General features: G+C 42.2%; 1 protein-coding gene across 3 annotated transcripts in view; it reads right to left on the bottom strand.

Moving 5' to 3' along the window:
• The window catches only part of PTH2R (parathyroid hormone 2 receptor), a 1,139,291-nt gene that overhangs the window by 626,734 nt on the left and 492,903 nt on the right, over positions 1-19,654 (bottom strand). The gene's annotated exons all lie outside the window — the stretch shown is intronic.

Consider the following 19,654-nt stretch of genomic DNA (forward strand, 5'->3'; position numbering starts at 1 on the left):
CAATTTAACAAGACACATTAAATAAAAACAAATATTAGAACAGGTATTAGAACAGGTAAACATGTTCTATATCAATGAATGTGATACACAGTTTGACAAGTTCCACATAATTCAGAAACTATACATTACTGTTCTTGGTCAATTATAATAATAGTTGCAAAACACACTAAACAATTCCTGTCCGTAAAATGCCAGCGGTAGACATAGAAGAGGCAGATTTCATCCCTGGCACCTAGGTAAGGGAATGATCAAAATAAATCATGAAGGAACTTACACTTAAACTTACACTTGCACGATCTGCATTATACAAGGCCTAGGAAGATCGTTGTTTTGGCCTCCCTTTGTTTCCCCCTCCTTGTCTTGTCACACCTAGAAACACTTGTGTAGAAACGCGTTATAAATGCCATATCATTTCACATTTCATATCATACCAGGCACTGGTTGGGAGGTGTGACAGAGGAGATGTAAGAAAGTGCAAGAGCATAATTCACCTTAAAGCCAATAAAGAGGAAACAGTAAGAATTTATGAGAACAAGGAAGCAAAACCATGTGTGCACAATATGGAATGTTATGAGATGCATATGATAGACACGGACAATGCAGACTTCACAAAAAGGACAGATGTTGAAAAGCATGGAACCTGCATGCTTGAAGATTGTAAAAGGAGTGATATATATTCAAGCTGTAGAAAGGAATGTATTGTATATGTAATATTGATGTTACATGTATGAAGCCACCAATGGATTGTGGGTATTATAGCTAACTTGTTCTTGATCGTGTGGCCATTTGTGGAAGATTCAAGCAGCAGTTTTCTATACCCTCTAAAGCTTCTTTATTGAATACTGTGGTAGATCCAGTCAAAGTGATTGCCAGTATTACCATAGCGCTGACGAAATAATTGTTTAGTGTCACCTTACAAGAATGGATCAAAAAGATGATTTGTATGAAACTGGACAGGGTAATATTTTGAATGTGAAGAATTATTGTAAATTGGCTTTCCATGATTATCTCTGAGTTTCAAAATTGTCCTTCTTGCGTTGGGTAGCATCCCAAGGCCTTACAGCAGGCCACACAGTGAACAGTGTGGGGATATATGACATTGATTTATTATCATTTTAAAAACAGCCAGTCAAATGGGTGCAAATGCAGATGACAGTGTTTTCAATGGAAGCAGAGGATAGTCATTTTAAAAGCAAATGAGTGCAAGTGGGAGCAGCAGATTAGGGATACAGGTCAGCCTTTTAGAATGCAGAAAAGAGATGGCAAATTATATGAGGCAGGTGAAATGCTACATTGGGTTATTATACCAGTGAATTAGGCATTCCATGACAAAGCAGAATGCAGAAAAAGTCAGTGGACTCAAAGTGCATTATATAAATTATGAGCATTCCCATCTGTGTAAAGTTGCATTAAAAGGAATAACCCATATAACCAACTAACGTTCCTATTAACAACACCCCAGTAACTAATTAGTCCTCCTGATTAACATTGCAATGCAATGTCAATGAACACGGATGGACATTCTGTTTTAGTGTTTTTCCATGGAAGAGAAATATGCACGGTAGAAAAAAAAAATGAACTGTCTTTTGTGCATTCTGAAATCTCTTCAATGTGCATGAAATAAGTTTATACATGCTCTCATGGGTGGTTGGCCAGTCGGATCAGGAGCATAGGAGGTGTGCAGATACGTCAGGAAGGAAGGACATTTTGTGGTGATTGACAGGCAAATTAAATAAATAGGGGTACTGAGAGAAGGAGGAGGCTCTTTTTCACTTCTGGCGCTGCAGTCTGCAGAAGAGAGTTTGGAGTGAGGTGTCTTTCCAGGTATTGAAGATGCTGGGATCGCAAGGCTGATTCCATGGGCTCGAACGGGCAGTGCAGGGGTTGTAACACTTCAGCACAGATGAATTGCGGAAGAAAGAGATTGTTCCAGACGAAGCGCAGAAGTCCCACAACTCATTGTACGTGAAGTTAGAACATGAGTAGCATGGACTGAATGCGGTTCTTATCAGTTAGCACAGGAGGTTATTTTTGGTGTGTTGTATGAATGTATTCAGCCATGCATGGCAGGGCTGAATGGGGCTCTTCAAGGGCATATGCCACCGTCGTAGATAAGTCCTTGGCATGATCTATATGTGATTCTTGACAAACAGTGTTCTCTTTTAAATGTGCTAAGTCTGGGGTACAGCCTTACGGTCAGCCCGAGGTATATCATAGTCATAAAAGGGGAAAGGTTTATTTTATCATATGGGGCAGTGTTATGAGTTTGCTCGTCACTACTTTACCACCATAGCAAGATAGTGCCAATATACCATTATACTAAAATACAGCCAAACTATGTAGTAGCCCCAAGATAAAACCTCTTACAGCAGTTTGCTTAAGCTACCTCCATAAATCATAATTTCAGTCTCTTTATTGTTCATCTTTTAAGTTTAACATTGTATATCACGGAGGATACCGCAGACACACATGAAGCATAAGATTATTTGATCTTAGTGGCATCCCACTGTAGACACAGCAGGATCTGTTCATCTTAAGTGTATGCACTAAAGATGGCCAAAACTGATGCAGGGATCCAGATAGGGGATATAGATATACATTTCATAAGCAAGGAGTAAAAATCAATCCCTGTGGAATGCCACAGTTAAGCCGCCAACCTTGTATTACTGTTACAACCACCTGACATGCCGGTGCTACCGGGATATCACCAGAGACAGCAGTACGCTAAATTCCCATTCCCATGGAGTTCCATAGGACTCCAAGGAGTGGGAACCCTGAAGCACTGGCACTGTTATTAATGGTTCCAGTGCTTCCGTGACAAACATGCTGGTTGGGGCCTGAACGCCTGTTAGGTCAGGCAAACTGATAATACAGTGCCCCTACGGGCAAGCTTGTACTGACCCGGTCCGGTAAAGGTGCTGGTAACTTGTTACCAGCATCTTTATTATCAGACGGGGTCACTCATAATGAGGCCCAATACGTTTGTTTCCGTCTGTTAAATATTAATTTCAAAACCATGCCATTGAATCTGAATTGACAAAGATGGAGCAAGAGTATTGCATGGTTGACTGTACCAAATTATGATGAACGTTCAAAAATATGAGGGCATTTGAATAACTGTAATCTGGCAAGGGTGTAGTAGTTTTGTTTTTCACATTTTTATTTAGACATAACCTAATGCAGACAATTCTCTCCCAAAGAGGGTGGTCTGCTGACCAGTCTAACCTCACCACAAAATAAAAAACACCACTTCAAAAGCATACTAAATCCCTCTACCCAACTGAATCAGTATCCTGATCTGCAACCCCTGCTCTCCAGTGACAAAGTGCAGGATCAGGGTACAATCTCCATCTTGACAGGTGCAATGGTAACCAAAGTCACTACAGCACAGAGGCTGCACATCCAATTGATATAACATGTGTCAGCCCTAACTATGAGCCAGCTCAGTTGTGGAAAGGTTATGTGTATTCTACATGTTATAGCTGCTGTTAACAAGAATCTAGCCCTGAGTATTACCTCTTGTTGTTCCTTTTTGAGGGCAGGTAACACCCTTCCCAAGAGTCAGCCACTCTTCAGGACGCTATCCTGTGAACAGGAAACAAAGGGCGCAACCATTCACAAAAGGAGTAGGCTCACACCAGTGTGCCACATACCAAAAAGACCATTGATTCTATTCTATTGAGAAGGGAAGGGGATGTAGTTAGTGCAGAGAGAGGGAGCTTACAGCTAGATCAAGGGTCCACATCTTGTTTCTCTCTGCTTCTAGCTTTCCCCCGACCCCCCATTTCATGAAGCACAAAGCACTTTGGGTGTGATGCCAGGCTAAATTTACTCCATTAACCTTTGAGTTTTGCCTTTTAAAAAAGGATCTCCCACTCCTTCTCGGATTTGCGTTGTAACAAACACCTAAAGAAGAATTTCATTGGACCGTTGTTGGGAGAGCTGACTTTCCAAATCCCTCCACCACAGAGGAGAAGACTGAGAGTTCAAGGCAGAGTAGGGTTATTTTCCCTACCCATCCCCAGGGCACATTCTGGATAAACCTTCTACTGGAAAAAGAGCTGAATCTCTGCCGGTCACACTGCTGCACAGACCCTCATTATGGTGAAGGACGTATGGAAGTGTGCAATAGCCTCCTTGCATTTGGACTACAATATCCCTTGGAGGGCAGACAGCCAGCATTCCTGCATTTCCTGCTGTCAAACCTCCACAAAGCTTGTTTCAAGACTGTTAACTGACTCAAACAATCAGGAACATCTGGGGCTGTCTTTGACACCCACCCGCTCTTCTTACCACTGATCTACATGTTCAAACCTGTTTGCCATTGCACCACACTAGCTGAGCACCTAGCTGCCTCACTCCGAACTACAAGCTCTTTGTTGCAACTACCCCCTTCAAACCGCCTCTCATCCTGCCAGCACTGTACTTCTGATCTTCATCACCAGTCGAATCGATGCTGGTGGATCATCAAAACCGACCATTGGATGCTGCATCAAACCCCCTGAGCAAAACTGTGCAGTGTATTCAGTCACCAGCGTCTTTGAGGTTGATCTGATTATGGTTTCCACATGATCTGTTCTTCCTCAAGTTCTGCCTTCAAACCGCAACAAGTTCCTGTTCGACAAAAGCTCAACAATACCCATCTACAACAATGCAACCACTGCACTCAAATACTTCAAACCACACAAACAGCACCAAGAAGCCTAGTTCACCATAGTCGTAACTGCCAAGAAGGTACAAGAGGACCATATTGGCCCGTAGTCCATTTTAGAACCCAGAGGCTGGTTAGGTTAATTGCACAGCTTTTCCCCAAAGACATTTTTTAAAATAACACTTTGCTCATTGAATTGCCTGTATTCTTGGCCATAATCGTGCATCCTCTCTTGTCTTGCCTATTCTCTGTACTTGCAAAAGGGGTGAATTATTTACACATTTTCGATTTATGTTTCTTGAAGATGGTGTGTTTAATGAAACTATTTATATATTATCGAACCTTCAATGAATATGAACTGTTCCATTTTGCTGTTTGGGTTCCTACTGATTCACATTAACACTCCTCTCTAAAGTATAGCCTTCCCTCAGCCCACATCATGACAAAAGGCAAATTAGATATATCTCCTAACGGTGTCTGTTTTAACTTTATGATTGGGATCACTGTTGGTTTAGAGACATGTGAGGTGCTTTACTCAATACTCATCCCTAAACTCCTGCAGAGCAGAAGACATTTCATCACAGGACACCAACGCAATTAGTGTCACCCATCTTTCTGATCTTTCTGATGTCATCCAAAATGCCTATATCACTGTCTCAGTACTCATGCCTGGTCTGCAGCCTGTCTGCTGGTTAGCAAAAGGTTGAATTGAGGAAGAAGCTATTGGGCCTCATTACAAGTGTGCTGGTCCTACCAGCTCCGTTGTTACCATAACGGCACACTACGAGTCTGACTGCCAGAGTCGCTGTGCCCGGCAGTAAGCAGACTGTAACAGAGGCAACAGCAATGTTATTTAAGGTGCCAGTGCCTCTGTGTTCCCCATTCCCATTGGAATGGGGAATATAATTTTTCTGGCACCCGACTTCCCGGACCGGCGGGGTTAGAATCCCTTGCTATTGCCGGCAAGCCAGGCACCGGAAAAATGTGCAAGTCTGGCGGCACCCTGCCGGTTTTACACACACATCATGGCAGTATGTAATGCTGCTTTGCCAAACTTAAACCCCTCAGGAAGATTCCTCCTTCCAACTGCCGACTTCTGGTGGTCCCATCATCCATTATGGAGTTGCTGGACTACTGCAGTGATATATATATATTGGTCAACATGCCTTCCAGACTCAGTGACTGCAAACTCTGCAAAATTCTGCAGTGCAGCTTGTGCTTCATGCCCATCATTTCACATCCTCACAGGCCATGCTACATCTGCTTAAAATGCTTCCAGTGACCTCCTGTATTAAATTTAAGACTCTGCATTACTCACCATGCTATGCACCACATAGGCTCAGAGTATCTGCGTGAGTAGTGTGTTTTGGTGTTCATTCTTTCTCACTTTTGGCCCCCACATTGTGGAACACACTCCTCCGATGTTGCGTAGGATCACTGATCATGCCCGGTTGCAAAGGACTTTGAAAACACATCTGTTCTAGCTAGTTTCCTTTGGTTGCTGGCTCACCAGTTATCTGCTTCTCAGCACGTAGATTCGGGCCTTTGGCTGCACTCTATAAGTACCATAAATAAATACGTTGTGCAGTCCTGCATACACTAAATGAGTTTTACTGTGGTATGAGGGTAATTGCAATAATCGAAGTGTGTATATTCTCAATTTGATCTTGCAAACAATTACTTAGTGTGTTGCATAAACCGTTTGAAGCAGAGGTATCGTTAAGTAAAGCCAAGGGACATTTTAGTTCATCTAGGATTTTAAACAAGGCTTTCCATAAATTGATAGAAGTGAACATCTTTGGGGGAAAATAGTTTCGTTTTGTATCGTGTTTGTTTTTGTGTGATATAGAGCTCTCCTTAGCATTACTTTGTTATAACTTGTTGTGGATGGTGTTTGTTGCCATTTGACATTGGGCTCTGGATGCTACAGATGGGTTTACCAGTGAATGACTAGCTGCCTTATTTGATGTTCCCTTGATTATGGTAACAAGTCTGGTACGTTTCCTAATGCATAATAGTTTACATACAGTTCCTTAAGTTCAGATGGTTTCCAGGTGGTATTTACATGTGACAGAAAGACAGTAAGTAGGATTGACACTTTCCTTGTTATCTCTTTCCATAGCTTGGATGCTATGGCTTGTTACATGGACTCTGCTCAATTGGCCCTTCTAAAATATGCAAAAGCTTTCTACTGGACCATTTAGCTATCAGGAGCTATTTTCTTCAGTTAGTGTTATTGTCCATGGAGTCCTTTTAATGCTGTAGCATGTGGTGCAAATGTGGCATTCTGACCTGGGGAAATGTCAGCCACTACAAAACAACATGCAGGATCATGTATTGGATGACTCAGTAGACCCCTAAGCCCAGATAGGTCCAAATAGCCACCCTGATGCTCCCCATTCTGGGCATTAGCATCTAGAGTGAAGGTCTGTAGACATGCTCCTTTCTGTTCATTGAGCAGTTTCAGTCACCTCTCCAATCTTGGCTCTATGTGGGCTTGAAAGTATAAATCCCAGTTCTTGCCTCACAGCCTTTGGGCATATGCAGTGATTTCCTCAGATACACCCACACAGTAGTTGATGGTGTTCTTATCATTCCATCTTCAAAGTTTTGTGAAAGCAGCAGTTTTTTTTTTTAGACGGGTGTCTCCATATTCTTTTTCATTTTTTCAATACTGCTATTTAGGACCATGCTTTACACCTTTCTTTTGGATACCTCAAAATGGGTGCTGCTGACACTGAAGATTCAGCTATCTTGATTAACATCTCTGTTATTTTGACAGCAGGGAAGTTCTGCAATTAATGCACATTGCATAGTGTTAACTCAAATTTATCATCACCAATACATTAAGTTTAGAATACACTAAACTCCATCGAACACTTGGACCATCGGAAAATGTCTAACTAAAATGATCACTCCAGCAGAGAATCTTAACAGGTCAGCGGTAGATGTACCAATGATTTGTGGAAGAAAGCTATTAAAGAGCAGCGAAAAACCCTCTGCGACAAGGAACACTGGATGTGAGAGTGGAAAAGAAGAACAGGTTTCAGATGTTATATGGGTCTTAAGTGGCATCCACAACTTGCACATCCCCAACAAATACAACTGAAGAATCTGAGAGGCGAGAAATCATCAAAAACAAAATGAGTCAATTTGTATGAAACCTTGGCCCTCATTCCGAGGTTGGTGGTAGTCATGGCGCAATTTGCGCCATGACTGCCACCAATAATGGGTCTGGCACCGGTATGGTTCAATGGGGACTTACCGGTGTAGTCCGACCTTTGGCGGGACCGGTAAGCCCCCATTGAAAATGCCATTCCTCATTCCCATTTGAGCCCCCATAGGGCTCAATGGGAATGGGCAGGGCGCTAATAACGGGCTAGCGACTTGCAAGCCTGTTATTTGCGCCCTGGTCCCTTAACGGGTCCCATCCACACAATGGCTGGTCAGACCAGCCGTTAATGGTGGGACCCACTAAGGGACCTTGTAGTAGGGTGGTAAGGGATTACCGGCACCGGTCTCCTTACCGGTGCCCGGTATCCCTTACCGCCCACCTTGGAATGAGTGTCCTTAGAATGAGTGCCCTTAACTTAATTAATCTTTATAAACCTAGCCCAAAGGGCATACCAGGAGTTATGAGCCCTGAAGACCAAGTTAAAGGCCCAAGCACAGAATTGTACTTAGTTAACACTGCGTTTGAATTCAGCCACACTAGAATTGTAACCCGCTGCTTTTAAACTTTGACATAATAGAATTGTACTTATTTAGTTAATTCTACTTTTGAATCTAGCCATGATAGAATATTTCTCAATCTTTCCCCCATACAATAAACATCTAGTTCATCTATCTTTTGGGTCAGGCTGCTTCCTGGTTTCTCTGACATGGGACTCTTGTTAATCTGGATATTGAAGAGATGGCTAATTATCAACCTGATTCCTCTCTTCTGTTTTTAGGCATATTTATTGAGAAAATAGTATCTGATTAGGCAACTGGATCTCCAAGCAGAACCTCATTGGCCCACTACAATCGGGCCTTTGTTCAGGATGCAGTACACATTCTGGATGATGTGTACAAGATCCTGGGAATTTATTGCTCTTGTCTGCATGGCCTATTAACCTGTCCACTGCATTTGATACTATTGACATTCTACTTGACACTTTAGAGCAGTGGGTGGGAATCAGAGGCCTTGTGCTGCAATGGTTCACATCCTTTATGAATGCCAGACAATAGTTTGTGTTATTAAACCAAATTACTCTGAACCTTTCAGCACCCCTTGTGGAGTTCCCAATGGCACAGTTCGTGCATCTGTGCTATGTAACCTCTATATGGAACCTCTGGGCTACTTAGTTGCAAAATTCGATATAGACATGCATCAGTACACCGACAAAACTCAATAATATTGTGTCAGAGAAAGATGTGTCTCATATTGGAGACTGACTAGCTGAGATAGAAACCTGGATGTCGGAACATTTCCTAAAACGTAATCAATCTAAGACAGAATTTCTTCTTGTGTCTCCTTCTGATAAGCAACCAATTTTCTCTAACTGGTTTCTAAAGACTAGTATCCCAGGCTGCAGTCTGTCAAATCACTGGGATTACTTTCACACCACATATAAATGCATTAGTGAAATCAGCAAACTTCCATCTTTATGCATTGCGGGATGTGAAAGCTTTTGCCTCAGGTAGCGGTTTCGGTACTCTTGTGCAGTCCATTGGTTTATCCCGTATGGATTACAGGAACGCTATTCTGTCAGGTGTCCCCAGTCCTCTTTGCCTCTGTTACAAGCAGATTTTAATGCTGCAGCCTGACCTGTGGCGGGAGCACAGAAATGTGATCATGTGACACCAATTTTAAATGATTTACGCTGGCTATGTTTGGAGACAAGAATTACCCTTAAATGGCTATGCTTTTGATTCAGGGCAGTTCATTGGTCAACTCCTGGTTACCTGGTGAGGAAAGTAAAGTTTTCAGAAGGCTCAAGAGGTCTCATGAGTCAAGACTCTCTTCGTCTGGAATTTGCAAAATGCAAACCAACCTTTTCCATGAACAGATCCTTTTCGGGCGCCGCGGTATCGGACTTGGAATGCTTTGCCGAAGTATCTTTGTGTGACAACCGACTATCTGAAATTCAGAAAGAATTTGAAAGTCTGGTTATGGCAATCAGTTTTTAGTTCATCAATTTGTTGCTGATCGCTTTTTCTAAACTTAACCATTTTATCTGTAGCTCTGTCAGTTTGGCCTCTATTGACAGCTGTGTGTTTGTCCCAATCGTTATATACATAATTGTGTAAACCTCTCTGATGCACGCATGACTGGTTTGCACTATGAAAGACCTGTTAATAAATAAATAGAATTGGAAAGAGCTGCTTTTGAATTTAACCACACTAGTATGGCACCGAGCTGGTTAATGCTGCTTTTGAATTTAGCCACACTAGATCTGTTCTGATTTAGTTAACAATAATTTTGAATTTAGCAACACTAGAATTTCAACCAGCTCCTTTTGACGCTAGTCACTCTAGAGCTGTACAGATTTGGTGTCCGCTGCTTTGAATTGTACCACACTAGAACTGTACCCTGCTGCTTTTGAATTTAGCCATTTACTCAAAATCACTTTTCAATTTAGCGACACTAGAGTGTACTGATTTGACATCCAATCTTTTTACCAGTTTCTAGTATTGTACTAACTTGGTTACCAGTGCTTTGAATTTAGCCACCATATAATTGTACCAACTTAATGCCCGCTGCTTTTGAATTTAGTTACACTAGAATGGTACAGATTTATTTAAAGCTGCTTTTGAATCTTGCCAGACTAGAACCTTTACAACTTGGTTTCCTGCTGCTTTGAATTTAGCCACTATAACATTGTACTGAGTTAGTTAATGCTGCTTTTGAATTTAGAAACTCTAGAAGAATTTTGATCTGGCATCCCCTGCTTTTGAAAGTAGCCACACTAGAATGTGTGCTAATTTAGTTAACGCTGCTTTTGAATGAACCCAGACTAGAACCATGCTGATTTGGTGTCTGCTCCTTTTGAATTTAGCCACACTCGAATTGTACTGAGTTAGCCTCGCAGCTTTTGAAGTTAGCCACACTAGAACTTTACTGATTTGGCAACTGCCGCTTTTGAATTTAGCCACACAAGAAGTGTAATTATTTATTTGTTTAGATGTAGTTTAGACGCGCCACTCTGCAAACCATACACCAGGACCAAATCAAACACGGGACAATACAGAATTAAGAAATTACAATAAAATTACTCAACACCCATAGATCACTTGAAACCAACTAACCGCCCCCTTCTGGTCTCCACACATTAACACCTCTCACGTACTACACACACCCAGAGGACTGGTGAAACATCCCACCAAAAACCGTAAAAACCGCCACCCTTATCTAGTCATAATACAAACCCAATATATTCAAACAACAAGCAACTCAGATACTGGACGCCACACTTACGGACACAGCAAGCCCAATGCACATAACAAAACACAACCAGAAATCTCACATGCACACACGCCAGGTCTCTTGGTTCCACCCTATCCCTCTCTTCCTCATTAACCAACACTACCCACTTTTCCTAAAAAGCCACATGAGCACAGGAAGACCATGCAAATGGCAGCAGTGCACTGTATAAATCAACATAACATAGTGTTAGAACTGATATAATATTGTTTCGTCCTCATCGTATATGTTGGCCTATGCCCAGTCGCTTTGCGACGAAACCCATATTACAAGGTCATGACCGCAAGTAAATCGAGCCTCCATTTTAGGTTGTAACCCCCATTTTAGTTTTTCGTACAAAGTCACCCTGTAGTCTAAAATGGCTGTCTCCTGTGCTCTTGTTCTTGCCTTAACCTCTTTCTGTAGGAGGGTTAATGTCCAACCTGCCTCTGGGCTACATGTTAGGGTCATGTAGACCTTGTCCTTTGTTGACCTTGGGATCAGGGAATTACTTGAATGAGCAAATGTTGAACTATAAGTATACAAGAACAGTAATGCTATCCAGATACGATATGCGAAACATTTGTTTGATCTGTATTGAAACAAGATGTAAAGAGTGTAACGTTAAATTAAAGAATAATAGAGTGTGTTAGTAAATTTATTCAAAAGTAAACCGCATGCACGAGATATGTAAATTAGGAAAGTGAACCTGGCGCCACCCTAGCCCAAAGTATTATTAACTTGTAAGAGGCTGGACATCATTATAACAAACTGTATAAATACACCGATATCCAGTTGCAAATTCTGCTCACTACTCACATTGAACCTTACTGGTGGTCTCTGTGATGTATTGACGACCAAATAGTTATTTGTGTACTTTGTTGAATACTGTTCAGTTTTGTAATAAAGATTCTGGGAATCTTTACAAGCCCGTGTCGGTGTATTTTCCTTTGCTTGGTCTAACAGCCGTAATATTGTATTTTTTTCTGATTCCACAATAGCATAGCATAATTTGGATTTTGCCCAAAAGATTCTCAGTCCAGCTGTGATGTGTCTTTCCCAGCTGGTTCTGTTAGCATTGGCCTTTTCTGGGAGAAACAGAAAGTCAAGTAACTCATAACTAGTCCTTCAATGATGTTGATGCCTGCATAAATCAAGCTCAACACTGCAAATTCCTTCTGGTTGTGTTTGCATTATGTATTTGTATTCACTGAGAAATGATTTAAGAATGATTCCTATTGATTTTGTCTGACGTGATCTCACCTCAGGTTTATTACCTTTGTATTGTGATATTCATTTAGAATCAACACTTTGGTTCTCTATAGCATACTCCCGATTTTAATGATATCCTTGACATCCTTTTTTAGTAAAGGTAGTTCAAATGGGAGTTATTTATTTATTTATTTATTTAGAAGTAAATAGCACACAAACAGCCCTTGGGCATCGAGGCACTGTTAGATGTTATGAGCTTAGTTACATGGGGCATCAGTGATGCCTTTGGAGTCAATACCAATTAGTTGCATACATTAAACATTTTAGGCAGGCAATATATGTGGCAGGCAAGTAATATTGAAAGTGTGGTATAAATATAGCATATGGTTGTGATTAGATGAAGAGTCACGACCTGACCACTTTGCGGAAGGCCATGTATTCGTTTTCAGCTATAAGAGTTGCCAGAAGGGCGTTCCATTGCAGGGCTGCCGGGTAAGTGAAGCTGGCTCCACCTGCTCTGACTCGCTTGATTTTGGGAACTGTAAGCCTGTTAGTGTAAGGAGTTCTGATTGGTCTTGTGCATGTGGATAAATGTATTCTTTGGTACAGCTAAGGGGGTGCAGTTTGGTGGACACATTTGTGGGTCAAAGCGAGGGCTTTGAAGAGTACGTTCTCCCTAATGGGTAGCCAGTGTTCCTATTTCCTGGTGGCAGTTATGTGTTCCCTTTTGGGGATCCCTAATGCTGCACGCTGAGCGCTGTTTTGTCGTGGCATGATCCCTTTATATCTCTGGCAATGGTTGGGGAATGATCCTTGGAAAGAAAAGGTCTGGCTGCATTTAGGAGTTTAGCGTGGAATGCCGCGGCAGAGGCAATGGCATTGACTTTCCTGGTCATGGAGAGGTTTGAGTCTAAGTAATTCCTATAATCAGCGGTCATCCTAAAAACTGCATAGGACCAAATTCTGAGAGCTCTATTACATCCCGACTAACTTTTGAGAGCAGGTATACATTTTAGGAATGCATGCTTAATCCTTAAAATAATCCATGCTTAATCCTTAAAATAATCTTTATTTTGTATTTGCATTTATTTTGTATTTATTGAGCTCTATATACGTCAAAACACATCACATTACAGTACAAAAAATGAAAACATATCTATAAACCAGGTAAACTAAAGGAGATGAGCTTTAAGGGTAAAATGAAAGAGAGGGCAGGAAGAGATAAAACATAGAGACAGCGGAAGAGTGTTCCAATGCAAAGGAGCAGGTAAAGAAAAGGAACAAAATCGTGATTGAGCACATTGGGGGCGAGCTATAGTTAAAAGAAAGGGACTGAGGATGGAGAAGAAGAGAGGGGAAGTAAAAGCATAACAATGAAGAAAGTTAAGGAGAGAGGAGAGAGATTTAAAAACCATATGAAGAAAATGTTATTTAAGACGAGAGTGAAAGGATAGCCAGCCAAGAGAGGATAATGACAGAGAAACGAGGTGAAAGAGAACACAAAAGATTAATAGAAAATGAATAGAAGAGTTAATGATTTAAGAGTAGCCAGGCACGAGTTTGGCAGCACTACATGTAAGAAACAGCTTTGCCTTCAGAATATTATATAGGAGAGCCCAGAACAAGAGTAAAAGTAGAGAAATAGGATGAGGAAAATAAAAGTGAGTGTCTAAATAAAAACCAAAATTATGTGTAGAAGAAGAAATGGAAAGCAAAGAAGAGGGAAAGGAGATAGAGACGAATTGATGAATGGATAGTGGTAGCTGGAAAGAAAATTACTTCCATCTTACAGGAATTAAGAACAAGAAATGATCCAACATCCAATATTTAATAGCCAAATGACAGAATGTGAAGGTGTCACCAATAACACAGTAAAATGAGCAAAGGCTAGAAAATGTTGGCTGTCATCACCATAGCAATGGTGAGACAACCCAAATGAAGAGATAATAGATGCAAGAGGAGAGGTTTAGAGAGGAAAAAAGGAAGGTCCTAGGACAGAACCTGGGAGAAGACCATGTTGAAGAGGGACAGCGACAGAATATTTTCCAGCTCAGAAACCAAGAAGGTGTGATTGGATAATTAAGAATGAAACCAAGAAACAGCAACCAGTAAATCCAAAGGAGGAAAGAGAAGAGAGAAGCAAATTGTGATCAACAGAGTTAAACACAGCAGATAAGTCAAGGAGAGATTTAAGAATAAACTAGATATTCCAAGAGCTTAAAGAGGTATGGAAGAAGCGATATAGGACTAAAATTAGAGGGGAGAGAAAGATCAAGAGAAGGCTCTTTGAAAATAGGAAATGTATCATGCTTGAATGATGTTGGAATAGTTGAAGAGGAAATGGACATATTAAAAGGAGAAGTCAGATAAGATACCAAAGAAGGATAGACTTTAGGAATAAGTAAAGAAGGAATGAGAACAGAAAGAGCAGCAGTAGGTGTGTGCAGGCCAACAGAAGTGTCATATCAGAAGTAGAAATAGGGGAAAAACATGATAATACAGCAGATTGGAAAACAACATAAGAGACAGAAGAAGAGGAAGAAAAAGGAAAAATGGCAGAGCAATGATACATTGTGGCACCCTTTTCTCTTTACTTCAGTAGTGATTTTGACACCTAGGCTAAACAAATAGTACAAATGTAAACATGATATTCATTAGAATGGCCATTGTAATCTAGCAATCACTACAGATGATGCTTTGCGATAAGTAGTTATTTTATGATTTGATATAGCCTAGTCTGACCAATGTCTGTGCATTCGTGCTATTCTTTTGAAAAATGAAATACAAAAAATACAACAAAACATGTAATACTCGTGTCCTCCTGGACCACATCAAGGTGCCTATCTGCCCTCTCCCTTTACCTTTTCAATAAAATGAATCTCATCTCAAGCCATTCGAAAACTTTCTCTGAACTATGTATTGCCTAATTCTTTTGAAATAGTTGCTTTAAGATTTGAGATTTTTCAGAACGTTAGCTGTGCCTTTATGTACGCAGCACTATCTTAAAGTCATGGATTCCCATTCACCAACATAAAAATGAAAGAATTGTATAACACATCTCGGATCTAGAAAAGAATGAGGTTAAGAAAAGGAGCATGCAAATATAGAAAACGGTTTCCTAACCTTCATCTAGTGGTGCCAAGTGTCACCATCCACTGAGTCACAGGTAGTGTTAAAAGGCCAAATCACGGATACACATTGAACAGATGAATAACCTTAAAATAATCAATATTAAATAATGTTATAGATGGCATACAAAATCACCATGAGGATTAGGGATGGTTCAAGATGTTTTATTGTAAAGTTTGCAGGGCATACAGATTATTTCTCTCTCAGACCAGTGGACGCCAAGGATCCAGCCCTAGCCCAGACCTATAGTGCTAGAGCTTGGTAACGCCTACTGTCTAATGGTTTCAGTCTCACTGCAATGCTTGCCTAAAGACCTTTGTCTTATCTATCTACTACTTCCTCAGGGAACAAGCCATCTATCAATACACTATAAGGTTCTTAGTCTCTGGAATCATGACAGGGAACATGCCTTCCACTGGCCCAGTTGTATTCAGCTCAATGTATTCATGTCCACACTTACCACTTCCCTTCTGCACTTTCTCTCTACCTTTCCTCTTACTCCTCCCCTACGGCCACTACTCTTCAGATGTTGCGCACCTCCTACAACTCACCTCCACCCACATCAATACATTATCTTTCTCCTACTGCTATACTACTCTTCCCACTACTATACTTCTCCTCCCAATACTACACTCCTCCCATTGCTACACTCCTCCACCTGCTACTAAACTCCTCCTCCTTCCTGAAGCTATCTTGATCTGCCTCCTTCTCCTCCAATGACCTAACTCGAACAACCCACCCTTTCTGCTCTGCGTTTCCTTTTTAAATACCCCCATGAGGATTTGCCTCCTTACCCTGTCCAATCTGAGTTTTCCTTCCCTCCTCAGGGCTTGTTTATGTGAACAAAAGATTTCATAAGGAGACCAAGCCCACCCACGTTCATGGCAAAGAACTGCCAGAGATACAGCTTGGCAACCTAGTGGTGCAGAATCGAAGTTCACGTTGGAGAGATCTGATCCAGTTTACATGAAAGTGAGTTTGAGTGTCTGTATTCAATGAGAACCACCCAGAAAGCCTTGGTAGTCTAGTGATTTGCCACAGCTTGGATGCTTGGGTTACAGTCATTTGCAGCGGTGCCATAGGTCGGTCTACTCTACAGGAGTGTCCCCAACAGGTCTCTGCCTCTCTGGCCAGGGATGCAGTGGTTGCTCTGAAGTGTGGTGGATTGGGGGTGTATTTCTGTACAGGATTTGTAACGGGAGACCACAGTGTCAGGTCCTAGAGGATTTGCATCATGCTTCACAAAGCGTGCCCCTTCTCTCTGTCTCCAGTCCTAGTGAGACATCCCTATTGGCTCTTAATGGAAAGCAGTTGTAACTGGTTCTAGTGATTAGATATCTATCAGACAAGTGCTTGATGCAGCACCAAATAGTGCATGGTTTGGTGTCTAATTCCCTTTTACAGTTAGTGATGGCCTACCTATATGTAGCCCGAGCCCTTTCTATGTCCTTTCCCGTGGAGTCAGGTCTGCAATTTTAAATGCAGATTGCGTTTAGCCAATTCGCTATACGTATTGAACCAATCTTTGGGTTTTGTGCCACGGATAGTATTGGTAAGAATCATTTGTTAGTGATGGTAGCCATCAAGTAAGAATATTTAGACACCACCAGAGTAAAATTTATGTTGAATACTGTTTCGAAATCCAAGGTGTTTTGAATAATTAAATGACAGAAAATGGTGGATTTATTAATAAGTGCCCAATTCAAAATCTTAGGCCTAGTGGTGGCTTCCACCACCGCTAAGCGTGATAAATCCTTGGTAGTGGTTGTGCAGCCCCACCATCCAATCTGCAGAACTATTTGGTGAAGGTCATTCCAAACATCCTCAATGATGGCAAAGTTCTTGCTAAAAGACCATAGCCCTCATTACGATACCGGCGCTAAACCATGGCGCTATGAGCACCATGATTGGTGCCGGTATCGTAACGTGTCCACCATGGTGAAATGGGGAAATACCGCCCCTTTCCAAGGTTGGCGGGGCGGTATTTCCCCATTTCCCCATGGCCCATTCCCATTTTTGCCCCATAGTGCATAATGGGAATGGCGAAGGAGCTAAGTACGGTACCGCAAATTGCAGTACCATACTTACTGCGAAGGTCCCTTTGCGGGTCCATACTTTAACGGTTGGTCTAGACCAGCCGTTAAGGTCGGGTCCTGCAAAGGGACCTCGTAATTAGGCGCTAATGGGTTAACGGCGCCACAGCCTTTTACGGCGCCGTTAACCCATCAGCGCCAGGGTCGTAATGAGGCCCCATGTATTACCTAATATGCAAAAATAATCAATGGTGGATGCCGTTGGTTACCCCTAAATGTATGTTTACCCGGGTTATCCCCCAGGACTCGACCATTTATGGAGTTCATGCACCATTCCATTAGCCAAGTGTAGAATAAAAGGCCATTAGAACTTTCACAAGGATCTTTCCTACAGGGATCATGGATGGGATGCCCCAAAACACATAGGCCCTCATTACGACCCTGGCGGAAATCGAAAAACGATGGCGGAAATGCAATACCGCCATCGAATAGCGCTCGGTGCGATTACGACCCGTCACCGTAAAGTACGATGCCATTAGCGACACCGTAGCGAACGCCAACGCTAACTGCACCAAGTACGCGCACGCGCGCCATGCCAAACCGTAATTACCACCATGGCGCAACGGTACGCAAATTCCGACCCTAGCGGACATGTACCTAACGCCATCAAGCATGGCGGAAAGTACCATTCCGCCATGGTGAGAAGTACGGCATCACGAATCAACCGTAAACGGCCCTACTGAGTGCCTGTACACCACTCCCTGGCCACATTGCACAACTCCTCGTAGGTGCAATGAAGTCACACTATGCAACCAGTGAAATGAACAAGTCACCCATGCATGCCAACAAACAAATGAATCCAGGGGCTCCAAGTGCCTTGTGAGTGGGCATCCATATCTGCCATGGCACCATTGCCGCACTGATGCAGCACAGGCATTTGAAGGACCAAGTACAGCAACATGAGCAGAAAAATGAGACAAACAAAAACAGAATAGACATTTAATGCACCACAAAACCACCAAGGGCCATACAGCCATTAGGTCATGAACTCCTAAATACATTCCAGTATTGTGGGCTGCATCCGCAAGAAATGACCAGCTTCTGCTTGTGTGACGCCCTGTTCCATCATGGTACACAGGGGCTACATTCACGTCCAAAAAGGCAACACGGAAGCGCCTAGAACCGAAGGCCGTCCCATCAGGTAGGCACTAGTCCAGCAGAAAGGACGATATGTTGCTCCTAGCCACTAGCACTGCGTAAGGGCATGTGGCCCATTGGCGATCGTCCCATAAGATCGTAATGGTGCTCCACTGATTGACACGAAGCAGCAGGTGTCGGGAGTAAAAGCCATCTGCAGGAGTGGCGTACAGATGGCAGCGGCAAAAGGGGAGGAGATACCTGTCACCCAAATGAAATGAAAAAGAATAGTATGGGCATCAGAACTACAATTGTATAACTCACTTCAATGATCACACTAAATCTACAGCCATATGCATGCTAGCCCACTCAAAAGGAATATACCCACCCAAAAATCACTTGCGAATCACAACCATAAAAATCGAGGTGAAAACAGCATTACAAACGAGTGTTTGTGTGCATGCGTCTGTGAAGACAGAATCCATCAGATGGGATTAGTAACGTGCATAGACACAAGTGCCTGAAGGCGCGTCGAGACAGGGAGGGTTCAACAAGGGCAGAAAGACGATGGTCCCACTATGGCAGCTCTGCATGACATAGCGCAGGGGAGGTGGATAGATTCCAAAAAGCCCTGTACATGGCAAACTCTCCATCAAATCATCTGTCCATGCATCCATACATCATTCCCTCATCCCGGTATGAAAACGCCTGATTATTTACTCACATCACATTTGAAACTTCCATTGAGTCTGTGCGTAATGCAGTCTGCAAAATCCACTGTTCTCCAGCCCGGAATTCTAGTGTTGTGAAGTAACATGTATTTGGGAACGTCCTGCCTTTTTGTCCACTACGCTATTGCGCATCCCATACTATCCATATCAATCATAGCATACTCGCCATGGCCCCTGTCCCAAGGACATTAAACAATAGAACGTTATATTTGCAGTCATCTGTGACCGCATGAAATCACAAATTCATCCATGTAGTGCGGCAGTGTGTGTAAATGGCAACTGGCTTCACTCACAAATGGGACGCCCCGCCCGTCGG

The sequence above is a fragment of the Ambystoma mexicanum genome, chromosome 9 (assembly GCF_040938575.1).
Source record: "Ambystoma mexicanum isolate Mex_15411 chromosome 9, UKY_AmexF1_1, whole genome shotgun sequence".
Lineage (NCBI taxonomy): Eukaryota > Metazoa > Chordata > Amphibia > Caudata > Ambystomatidae > Ambystoma > Ambystoma mexicanum.